Below are 13272 nucleotides of genomic sequence, written 5' to 3'. Positions count from 1 at the left end.
TGGAACAGGAAAACTGTACGTAATTAAGCAGTATATTCGTTATGAACGAGTCAGTCTTAACCAGAGTAATTCCTCATTAAAACCCCTGTTGTTTGGCAGGGACATGCCTCCTCAATACATTGTAAATGGAACTGCGTTCTAACAGGATCCGTTATAAGTGGAGTGCACCTGTATTGAAAAAAAATACTTCCTTTTAAAATCCTGTTATACGTATTCACGTGTCAGTCGCCATCTAGAGCATTCTGTTTATGAATCTGCTAATACGTACTTTGTAGTAATAGGATAACCAATTCAAATGGTTAAAGTAACGTGGGATGACTGCAAACTACTCACACTCACTCTGTATGAAAAACTTGGCTTGCAAATGAAACAGAGCACCCTTTCTTTTCAAATGATTTTTCCTTCCGAGTCTAATTTATACCCAAAACTAGATTTGAGTTTTCCCTTTAACGGTTTGTAACCTTCCATTTTCTGTTCTCTCCAACTATCTACTATCTCCACGTGATCCCGTTTGTAATTTCCCATGTGCCATTTACTTTGGATTTTAACCCTGTAATGCCCAGACAGAAAATAAAATCCGATTGTTAGTTTTGATTACTGTGTTTTATTTTCCCTGTTTCTTTTTGCCTTTTCGTTTTTCATTATTTTTCAGCACCTGCGAGTGCACCTGAACTGGACTGAGTACCCTGACGTGGTATTCCCATAGGTTCTGGATACCATAGGAGGCTGTGTGGTCCAGTGGTTAAAGAACAGGGCTTGTAACCAGGAGGTCGCCGGTTCAAATCCCACCTCAGCCACTGACTCATTGTGTGACCCTGAGCAAGTCACTTAACCTCCTTGTGCTCCGTCTTTGGGGTGAGACGTAATTGTAAGTGACTCTGCAGCTGATGCATAGTTCACACACCCTAGACTCTGTAAGTCGCTTTGGATAAAGGCGTCTGCTAAATAAACAAATAATAATAATAATAGCCAGACCACGGACCACAGCGCCCTCTGTGGGCTAAAAAAAAAAAATCAGTACAAATCATAAGATTAAACAAAATAAAACTGAGCACCTGTGCGGTGTTTCGACTACAACTTCTGTCTCCTGTGTCAGTGAATGCCCACACCCTTCCACATGGGTATAGACTGCACATAATCTGTGGCCCAAAATACCTGCCCTCGACCACAGTGCCCCACATTTTTTGTTACAGCACACGTTTCAGTAGTTAAACAAGAGAAGTACACAAGGTAGTGATAATCTATTATAAAAAGAAAACAGATAGATAGATAAATTAATGCACCTCAAGATTGTATTTTGTCTATTATTCGTACTGATAAAACAAGGAAGACGTTACTTGGATCATGGTAACGTTATAGCTAGCTATTTGCTGCTGTTTTTTTAATCCGAATTTTGATAAAGTAAAAATTATCTACCTGTTATGTGTTCATTTTTAGCGTGGGTGAAACCAGGGTTAACATTCTAACAAAACTGGAGCAGCCATTCATGACAGATTAAATTAGCATTTTATAGACACTGAATAAACTTAATATAATGTTAGGTCATTGCCTGTTATCGTATAAAATCATAATGTTTTTAACAGTTATGTAATTTCACTTTTGGACTATAAAATAAACTTCATACCTTGAAATTGTATCCACATAGTTCTGGTCCAATACAATTTGCATTATGGATCTCCCGCATATCTCCATGGGGCGGCACAAACCTCAGTCATCTATCGGGAAGCTCTATTAGCAATGGTTTCCCGCTTTATGAAAGATACTAATAATGTACATGTTTAAAAAAAAAAAGAATACCGGTAATTATGTACGTGTTCATTCAGGGTGTATATATATATATATATATATGTCTTGTAACAATCCGTTGATATGTGTTGTACTGTAATTCCCGTTATAATTGTGTTCCTTTCCCGCTCTGTATTTCCCGCTGCTTGTTTTGTCTACCTCTCGTCTGTGTCTGTGTGATCCTGGCCTGTTCTGTGTCTTCCCTGTGATTGGCCCTGTCTTTCTGTATCAGTCTTGTAGTGCATAGTCTGTATCTCCCGTGACTGGTCCTCTGTCTGTCCGTGTCAGTCGTGCTGTGCGTGGTCTGTGTCTTCCCTGTCATTGGCCCTGTCTGTGAGTCACTGTGTGTGCACGTGTTCTGTGTGCTCCCATTGGCCCGAAGTGTGCGGCTGAGGACCAATGGGATGTGTAAGCTCCAGTACCCTATTAAAAGGCACTGAGCCGCCATGTTGTTGTTGTTCTGGTTGCCATGGTTCCTGTATTCTGTGCATGTAACCTGAGAAGCTGACAGAGCGATGGACTCTGTGTGTGGAGAAATGCATGTTTTCTACCTTCCTTGCTGAATATATATATATATATATACACACACACTGAGTGTACAAAACATTAGGAACACCTTCCTAATATTGAGTTGCGCACCCTTTTGCCCTCAGAACAGCCTCAATTCGTCAGGGCATGGACTCTACAAGGTGTCGAAAGCGTTTCACAGGGATGCTGGCCCATGTTGACTCCAGTGCTTCCCACAGTTGTGTCAAGTTGGTTGGTAGTGGGTCTCTACTCCGAATAGCTCATTCCATCTCATCCCACAGATGCTCAACTGGATTGAGATCTGGTGACTGGGCAGGCCACTGCAGTAAGCTGAATTCACTGTCATGTTCGTGGAACCATTCCTGGACAATCCTAGCCTTGTGGCATGGGGCATTATCCTGCTGAAAAAAATCCATTAGCAGATGGATACACTGCTGCCATGAAGGGATGCACGTGATTGGCAATGATGTTCAGATATCCTGTGGCATTCAAACGTTGCTCCACTTTTATCAAGGGGTCCAATGTGTGCCATGAAAACACACCGCACACCATCACACCACCACCACCAGCGTGCAATGTTGACACGCGGCATGATGGATGCATGTACTCATGTGGTTTTCTCCATACCCTAGTCCTCCCATCAGCGTGAAACAGCAGGAACCGGGATTCATCAGACCAGCCAATGTTTTTCCAATCCTCCAGTGTCCAGTGTTTTCGTTCCTTAGCCCACTGCAACCGCAGTTTCTTGTGTTTTGCTGAAAGAAGTGGAACTCTGTTAGGTCGTCGGCTGCCATACCCCATTCGTGTCAAAGTACGACGAGTTGTGCATTCTTTTATGGGTCTTTCGGGACCAATGTTGCACTGGACTGTCAGTTGACTAACTGTAGCCCATCTGTTGCTCTGCATAATTCGTGTCAGTCTCCTTTGGCCTCTTTCATCAATGAGCCGTTTTCGACCACTGGCCTGCCATTGGCTGGATGTCCTTTGGGTGGTGGTCCATCCTTGATACACACGGGAAACTGTTGAGCATGAAAAAACCAGCAGCATTGCAGTTCTTGACACACTCAAACTGACGCGCCTGGCACCTACTACCATACCCCGTTCAAAGGCACTTAAATCTTTTTTCTTGCCCATTTACCCTCTGAAAGGCACACATACAGTACACAATCCATGTCTCAATTGTGTCAAGGCTTAAAAATCCTTCTTTGACCTGTCTCTCCTTCATACACACTGATTGAAGTGGATTTAACAGGTCACATCAATAAGGTATCATAGCTTTCACCTGGATTCACCTCGTCAGTCTATTTCATGGAAGGAGCAGGTGTTCCTTATGTTTTGTACACTCAGTGTGTATATATATATATATATATATATATATATATATATATGTATATGTATATATCTTAAGTATCTTGAAGGCATTCATGCACAGTAAAGCTTTTTCCAAAAAGAGGTGCTGACTATAAGGAACTTTATTTAATAATGCCTCTGCAGAGTTAAACAATGCAATGACATATAAACCATGTATAGTTTGCTCGATGAAGCTCGTAGAGACAAGGTTGGTCGCACACTCATAAATCTCTCCTCACCTCTGCGAGGGTGACTCTCCGCGAGCCAAAGGTAAAACCTGTACTTCCTAAGTCACAAAGCACTTCTCTCCTTCTCAATTCCTGAGTTTCTTCCTCCACGCAGCCCTTGCTCCTGTCCTGTGAATTTTACGTTTTCAGGGCACTTTGTTAATGGCATGTGTGCAACACACAAACCTCAAGTGCATTTCTATTTTTGTTTTTTATTATTCTTGTTCTAAATTTCTTGAATGCAACTGTTAATTTTAAACAGATTTTTCACACAAGAGTACTCACACATGTTACGTTACCATCACAACTGTTGCATGAAACTGGGGTTACCGTATCTTGCTGAACACAGCACCTCTGGACTTCCAAGCATTCGATCAGATTGTTACCGCCCTTCTTCTCTGTTACTGCACTTTGGTTTGAAACGTGATAATTTGTCTTTTTAATGAATTAATTCATTTATTGACAGACTGCAATCATACCGCATTCATAAATATTTAAATTTGTAAAGGGAGAGACAGCGTGTTTTTTGTTACAGGCGCCACTGGCGCCTAACCCCAAAAAAACTGTTAGAGCCATGTGCATACGCAATATCTCCACATACAGTGCCTTGCATAAGTATTCACCCCCCTTGGACTTTTCCACATTTTGTAGTGTTACAACCTGGAATTAAAATGGATTTAATTAGGATTTTTGTCACTGATTTACACAAAATAGTCCATAATGTTGAAGTGGGGAAAAAAATCTACATATTTTTCAAAATTATTTACAAATAAAAAACTGAAAAGTCTTGATTGCATAAGTATTCACCCCCTTTGCTGTGACACGCCTAAATAAGCTCTGGTGCAACCAATTGCCTTCAGAAGTCACATAATTAGTTGAATGTGTCCACCTGTGTGCAATTAAAGTGTCACATGATCTCAGATTAAATACACCTGTTTCTGGAAGGCCCCAGAGTTTGTTAGAGAGCATATCTAAACAAACAGCATCATGAAGACCAAGGAGCTATCAAAACAAGTCCAGGATAAAGTTCTGGAGAAGCACCAATCAGGGTTGGGTTATCCCCCGGAGCACCGCTGATGAGACCAAAATTGAACGTTTTGGCCTTAGCGCAAAACGCTATGTGTGCCTGTGACAAAGAGAGAATGAATTCTTGTTTTAGATCTCCCTCCCAATCGGTGAGGGTGCTAGGGAGGAGGAGCAGACATCCCCAGGGGAGGTGGAAGTCGGCCACCTGGAAAGGGGGCGGAGCCGCGGTGTGCAACGTCATCGACCCGGTCGGGAAGCGCGGTGCAATCACGCATTGGCTGACGGCGGTTGCCCTCGCTGACCAATGGGGTCGGGACGGAGCGTACAAAAGGGGGCGTGGCCCAGGGTTCTGCCCCTTCTGGCAAGGTACAGTGCGTGTGAGAGAAAGAGAGAGAGAGAGAGAGAGAAATGAGCAGGGAAACAGAGGAAGGGTTTTTGAAGATGGGTCATCTTTGCTGTGTGGACTTTTGCTAACTCATCTGTTCTTTGTATTTTAGAGCACTAACGGGACGCTCCGGGATTACGACGGAGGAGCGACTACCCGGAAGTGCTGGTTTTGTTACCCCCGTGTTTTTCCCGTTCCTGGATTACAAAAAGGAAGACAGACTGTTTTTGTTGTTTGTTTATTTGGGACTGCAGCCCCGTTTCTCTTTATGTTGTCGGGTTACACATCGTTGTGTACCCCGGCGTCCCTATTGTTTATTTGTCCCTATTATTTTTGAGTGCGTTTGGTAACCGTTTTTTAAGGAAATAAAACCCAAGAGCTTAATTGGAAAAGGACTGGAGTCTATTATTTTACACCACACTACGCCTATCCTGTCACAGTGCCGCAAAGCCAACACTGCTCATCACCCTGAGAACACCATCCCCACGGTGAAGCATGGTGGTGGCAGCATCATGTTATGGGGATGCTTTTCATCGGCAGGGACTGGGAAACTGGTCAGGATTGAGGGCAAGATGGATGGAGCCAAATACAGGGAAATTCTAGAGGAAAACCTGTTTCAGTCTGCAAGAGACCTGGGACTGGGGCGGAGGTTCACCTTCCAGCAGGACAATGACCCTAAACACACAGCCAAAGCTACACTGGAGTGGTTTAAAAACAAGAACCTGAATGTCTTAGATTGGCCCAGTCAAAGCCCAGACCTCAATCCGATTGAGAATCTGTGGCAAGACTTGAAAATTGCTGTTCACCAACGGTCCCCATCCAACTTGACAGAGCTTGAGCAATTTTGCCAAGAAGAATGGTCAAAAATTGCAGGATCCAGATGTGCAAAGCTGATAGAGACTTACCCAAAAAGACTCATAGCTGTAATTGCTGCCAAAGGTGCTTCTACCAAGTATTGACTCAGGGGGGTGAATACTTATGCAACCCACAAATGTCTTTTTTTTTGTTTAATTAACTTTTGTGTCACAATAAAAAAATAGTTTGTGTTAAGTATGTTGTGTAAATCAAATGGTAAAAATCCCAATTAAATCCATTTTAATTCCAGGTTGTAACACTACAAAATGTGGAAAAGTCCAAGGGGGGTGAATACTTATGCAAGGTACTGTACATGATAATGCACACAAATCTTTCAATGAGAAAATATATTGAACTATTTCTTGCTTATTTGCAAGTTTTTAAGTGTAATTTATTTCCAATGTATTTTATGTTTTCTTCTTGCAAGCTAACTGGCTTTTAAACTATTACATCAGCATGAGCTTGTCAAGAAAGCCTAATTGAGTTCAATGCATCACATCACACCAAGGCCTTCAAGCGCTGCTAAGCAACACGGATTAGCAGGATACCTCCTCACATGCACGGCTGCTAGCTCTGTGTCATTTCATTGTATATACTCCTCTGCCTCGTAATGAGGAGTCATGCAAGCTTAGGTTCACTTAGGTTACTTTAGCTTCAAATAGGTCCTTCATACACTGCTGAGCAAGACAGATTAGGGACGTACCATCTGCCAGCTGTCAATAATTCAATATGTTTAAGTTTACTTTACTACTAAATATTATACTTCAGAAGATGTATGTGATTGCAAAGCAGCACTTCACAATTTAAAGAATGCATCTGGTGAAACCACAGTTAGAACCACAACTCAATCTCAATACATTTTGCACTGCAGCATCATACTACATTTTTGGACCTTGGCTCTGCAGTACACTCAAATGTACCTTTTGCATTATAACACAATAACCATAAAGATAACCATTATAACATGATCACCATAAAGATAACCATTATAACATGATCACCATAAAGATAACCATTATAACATGATCACCATAAAGATAACCATTATAACATGATCACCATAAAGATAACCATTATAACATGATCACCATAAAGATAATCATTATAACAAGATCACCATAAAGATAACCATTATAACAAGATCACCATAAAGATAACCATTATAACATGATCACCATAAAGATAACCATTATAACATGATCACCATAAAGATAACCATTATAACATGATCACCATAAAGATAACCATTATAACATGATCACCATAAAGATAACCATTATAACATGATCACCATAAAGATAACCATTATAACAAGATAACCATAAAGATAACCATTATAACAAGATCACCATAAAGATAACCATTATAACATGATCACCATAAAGATAACCATTATAACAAGATCACCATAAAGATAATCATTATAACATGATCACCATAAAGATAACCATTATAACATGATCACCATAAAGATAACCATTATAACATGATCACCATAAAGATAACCATTATAACAAGATAACCATAAAGATAACCATTATAACAAGATCACCATAAAGATAACCATTATAACAAGATCACCATAAAGATAACTATTATAACAAGATAACCATAAAGATAACCATTATAACATGATCACCATAAAGATGACCATTATAACATGATCACCATAAAGATAACCATTATTACATGATCACCATAAAGATAACCATTATAACATGATCACCATAAAGATAACCATTATAACATGATCACCATAAAGATAACCATTATAACAAGATAACCATGAAGATAACCATTATAACAAGATCACCATAAAGATAACCATTATAACATGATCACCATAAAGATAACCATTATAACATGATCACCATAAAGATAACCATTATAACAAGATCACCATAAAGATAACCATTATAACAAGATCACCATAAAGATAACCATTATAACATGATCACCATAAAGATAACCATTATAACAAGATCACCATAAAGATAACCATTATAACAAGATCACCATAAAGATAACCATTATAACAAGATAACCATAAAGATAACCATTATAACATGATCACCATAAAGATAACCATTATAACAAGATCACCATAAAGATAACCATTATAACAAGATAACCATAAAGATAACCATTATAACATGATCACCATAAAGATAACCATTATAACATGATCACCATAAAGATAACCATTATAACAAGATCACCATAAAGATAACCATTATAACATGATAACCATAAAGATAACCATTTCTTTTACCCCATTTTTCTACCTTATTTAAAATGTCTTTTATTTTCCCTCACTGTAGCAATTCCCCACAACAGGTCCAATCGCCCCTTTACACCCAGGTGCTTCACAGCGGATGCTGACACATGGCCAGTAGGGGCTACTGTAGCATGGGGAGGTGACACCGTTGCTGATCATTTTGCCTCCCTAAAACGCAAGTCAGTTGTCAACGAAGAACAACAAAGATGCAAACCTGCACTCCCCTGACTGTATTCCTCACTCTAAACACCACCCGGCTGTGACTTTACAAGGTCACCTATTCAGAAACCACCTAAAGCTTTTGCATTTTTAATTTACAGTCAGTCATGTTAAAATGCAATGGTGTAACCACTCAGCTCATGATGCTCCTATTCACTGAGCTGCACTGTACTGCATGTTAAGCATTCTTACCAATGAATCAAAATGATTGCCATCTTCAAAGCGTTCCAGAGTTCTCACTACTCAGGTTCTCAATGTTTAAGAGATTCTGAAAAGAATAACAAGCAAGTCCCCTGCAGTCCAAAGCTCTAACCAATGAGCCACTCACATTGACTACCGTGCATTCGATAAGATGTGCCCAGTTACCCACAGAATGAATGCAAGTAGCAAGGTGTATCGGCTGAAAGTGTTCTGGTTTGCGGGTGTACAGGTAGTTACTTTATGTGGAACAAGAGTCCACACCCTGTATATGTGCTGCATTAACACACTCTTACAGTAAGCCGATAGCACCTCCATGGAAACCTGTGGGAACAAAAAACAAAAACCACACACAATGCAAAGTTCAGTAAAAATATTTTTTTTAAAAAGCCCTTTCACAACATGAATTCACATTGACATTTAAAATGCCTTTTTTTCTAACACGTGCATGCAGTGGCTAATGGGTAAACTGTAAGCCGTTGAACTTTCTCCGTGTAACCTCCCTTTTGCAGAAGAATTCTGAAACATTTCTATTAACATGAACAATGCAGTAAATGCGGGAGAAGCGAGATGCTGCTCAAAGGGTTAGAGCACACGAAGAATCATACATACACAGCACTGGCCACTTTTAAAAGCATCGCCTTGCTTTATGTTGGGCTGCAGGCAGGGAAAGCTGTAGCTTGTCTGTACATTAGTATAACAAAAATTCAATATGCAACCCACATTGTTGTAAGCTATATAGAGTTTTTGAATCTAAACTTTTTGAGCTAAACTGCACCATGTTTTTCAAAATATGTTACAGCAAGAATAATGTGGTTGCATTCAGGAGCATGTAACCCTAGGTGTTATTATTATTATTATTATTATTATTATTATTATTTATTTCTTAGCAGACGCCCTTATCCAGGGCGACTTACAATCGTAAGCAAAAACATTTCAAGCGTTACAATACAAGTAATTCTTGACCCTCTCCTTCTCTCAACACATCTCTTTCCTGACACACACTTGCCACTTCTTTCTTAGCAACATCTACCAAATCTGTCCTTTTCTCACTACTTATTCCACTCAACTCCTAGTCCAAGCTCTTGTACACACCAGACTAGACTACTGTAACTCTCTCCTTGCTGGTCTCCCTGCCTCAGCTATCCACCCCCTTCAGCTCATTCAAAATTCTGCTGTTCATCTTGTATTCTCCCAACCTCGCTAATCTCATGTTACCTATCTCGGCTTGCATTCAATTCAAGACCCTTGTTCTTGTCTATGGCTCTCTTCATCACACTGCCCACTCCTACCTCCAATCCCTCGTGTCTCCCTACACCACGCTCATCCTCTCCACTCCTCCTCTACTGGCTGACTGGTCATGCCTTCCCTCCACTCTCCATCCTCCCATGCCTACTCCTTCTTCCCTCACCCCTCTGTGGTGGAACCAGGTACTGGACAACTTCAAAACTGCTTTGTCTCTCAGTGCCTCCCACCGCCTCCTCAAGACCCAGCTGTTTAGTCTGCACTTGAAGATCTCTGGATCTACCCCTCCTACCATGCACTGGACTTGCTTGACCTCAGTACCGTGTTATTGGATCCTCAGCTAATGTATTATTGCACCACTATATACATTGTAGATATAACTGGTTGTAATCCTAAATTGTTGCATTTCATATTGTATTATATTAGGATTATTGCACTTACTGTAAACTATACTGTATTTAAATATTTATCTTGCATTGTAACCCTGTACTGCCCTGTAATACTTGTAAGTCGCCTTGGATAAAGGCATCTGCCAAATAAATAATTAATTCATAAATAAATAAATAAATAAATAAATAAATTAATAATAATAATAATAATAATAATAATAATAATAATAATAATAATAATAATTATAATAATAATACACCAGTTGATTATTGTAGTTTTGTAGTATGTTTTTTTTTTCTTTTACAAACCTTGCTCTGAAGCAACATAATTTAAAAAACAGGTTGCTCATTGACATTTCCTTAAATTACTGTGCAAGGCTTTGAGTTGCAAGTCCTTATCCTCAGTAATAATTTTCTATTGCAGACCATGTATTCAGACACATCAGGCACCTTGTGAATTAGCTTGTTAATACACTAAAACACTGAACTTTGACCTCTTGACTAGTATATCAATTCGAAATGCCAGTGAAAATAACTTGAGACATCTTAAAACTGAACTGGTCATTTATCCAACAATCATCTGTTGGTATTAGTGGTGTAATAATGATGTATGTGTTTTGCTGAGACACAGTAAAACACATCACACACATACACACTAGCTTTTTTTAACAAGCACATGCTGGAAACTGTTAAATCAAAACAACACATTGATCAGAAGCATAAAACCCTAACACGCGCCCACTACAATGGCAGTTGCTACCGTTAGTAACTCATATTGCCATTACCAGTCCTGGTGTAGCAGTGCAGTACATCTGCTGTTTACTGTTATTTACCAGCACCAGATATTTACCAGCGCCGACTCAAGCGACCAATCTCAAAAAAGAACTGAAAATTGCCAACCTGCAAGCACTTCCATACAAGACCTCAAGGTGGAGCTCAAAACTCAAACTTTAAGACCGTGCAGTACATCACCCTGATCATGACTGGCAACTAAGCCCAGTCAGTGTGCACCACAGCGCAACATACTGCTGTTGCAGAACACAGACCTACACTCTGCAGCCCTCGAGGACAGAACACACTCTCCTGGACCGCACATCAGTTTGTTGATATCTGACTAGCCTTTCCGGCAATAGTTTTACCTCTACCTCGCTGTACAGTGTTGAACCCTTTCAACTCGTATCAGGGTTTTTGTGGCTTTTTGTATGTAACCAGGTTTTATTGTTATTTTTAAAGTAAGGATCTGTTTTTCATAAGAAGTAAATATTTCCCTTTGTGTTAAGCGTGTGCAGAGCAGCAGCGAAGCAGCCCCAGCGCTGGAACTGTGCAAGCATGTAGCCATGATAATAATAATAACAGCAGAGAGCAGTCCCAGCGCTGGAACTGTGCAAGCATGTAGCCATGATAATAATAATAACAGCAGAGAGCAGTCCCAGCGCTGGAACTGTGCAAGCATGTAGTCATGATAATAATAATAACAGCAGAGAGCAGTCCCAGCGCCGGAACTGTGCAAGCATGTAGTCATGATAATAATAATAACAGCAGAGAGCAGTCCCAGCGCCAGAACTGTGCAAGCATGTAGTCATGATAATAATAATAACAGCAGAGAGCAGTCCCAGCGCTGGAACTGTGCAAGCATGTAGTCATGATAATAATAATAACAGCAGAGAGCAGTCCCAGCGCTGGAACTGTGCAAGCATGTAGTCATGATAATAATAATAACAGCAGAGAGCATCAAGGAACACAATTATTTCAATGTAATAAAAAAATAATATAGTGTCCTTCTAGGCATTTGTTGTTGTTTAATTTGACATTCACTAACACACACTTTCATCAGCTGCTAGGGTAGAAATAACAAAACCAAAAAAAAAAAGAAAAGTGCCTAGTGGTCATTTCTAATGGGATTGAAAAAAGACATTAAGTCTGGCAACTGATCAAAGCAGAAACAGCATTAGAGAACTAAAGAAAACAACCATAATAGTATATTCAACGAGGAATACACAATTCAAAATAATTGATAGTATAAAGCATATATTTAAAAACAATTAAAAATACTATTTTATAAGCAATCCACTGCTCCAAAAGATAAAACAGGTCCAACATTTTTTTATGACCTTCTCTTTTCTATTAATCATCAGAGACCTTGCCAACATTATTCATTTATAAGTTTAAATATTGTATTCATTAAAGACCTAACTAAGCAGAAAGTATTCTTCTGTGCCTGTGAGGATAAACACCAGGGAAGGGGCAAGCCGACAGGCAGGCAGGCAGACAGGCAGGGGGAAGATCATAAGCTTCTATACAGCTGAACTCGTTCTGAGCCCTCAGCCTTCGCGCAGTTCTTGCAGGTCAGTGTGTTAAAGGCCTCGGTACAATAACAGATACCATGCTGTCAAAGGTTTATTTAACCAGTGGAGTACCAGGAATAAGCACCGTCCCTCGCAAGTTGTCTAATTTAAAACAGAAACAGAGCCCCCTAACCTGTCACAAACCACAAGTCTTCAGCTTTCACGCAGCAGTGGATTCAAGCACTCAGCACTCTGTCTAGTCAAGTTTAGCTGTGTATTTCAAAGGGAAAATTAATAAAAAAAAACAGCATTCCTTTCTTTAGACTAAATAGCTTTGTAAATATTGCATTTTGCTTCATGGTTATTAGAACAATGCAATGCTGTAGGCCAAACAAAATTAAAATTCAATATTGAGTTTTATTTCGCTGCCTTACTCATTGCTTGATGATGGAGGTCAACAGAGAATTGTTTCTGCAAAAGGTTTTATACACACTGTGTCACT

The 13272-nt window shown here is 39.7% G+C and overlaps 1 protein-coding gene across 1 annotated transcript in view; it reads right to left on the bottom strand.

The window, feature by feature from the left end:
• LOC117400694 (potassium channel subfamily K member 9) overlaps positions 1-13272 on the bottom strand; it is an 81101-nt gene that overhangs the window by 39893 nt on the left and 27936 nt on the right. The window lies entirely within an intron of this gene.

Source organism: Acipenser ruthenus, chromosome 4 (assembly GCF_902713425.1).
Source record: "Acipenser ruthenus chromosome 4, fAciRut3.2 maternal haplotype, whole genome shotgun sequence".
Classification (NCBI taxonomy): domain Eukaryota; kingdom Metazoa; phylum Chordata; class Actinopteri; order Acipenseriformes; family Acipenseridae; genus Acipenser; species Acipenser ruthenus.
The sequence above is the reverse complement of the archived record's forward strand: the minus strand, read 5'-3'. Positions and strand labels throughout refer to the sequence as shown.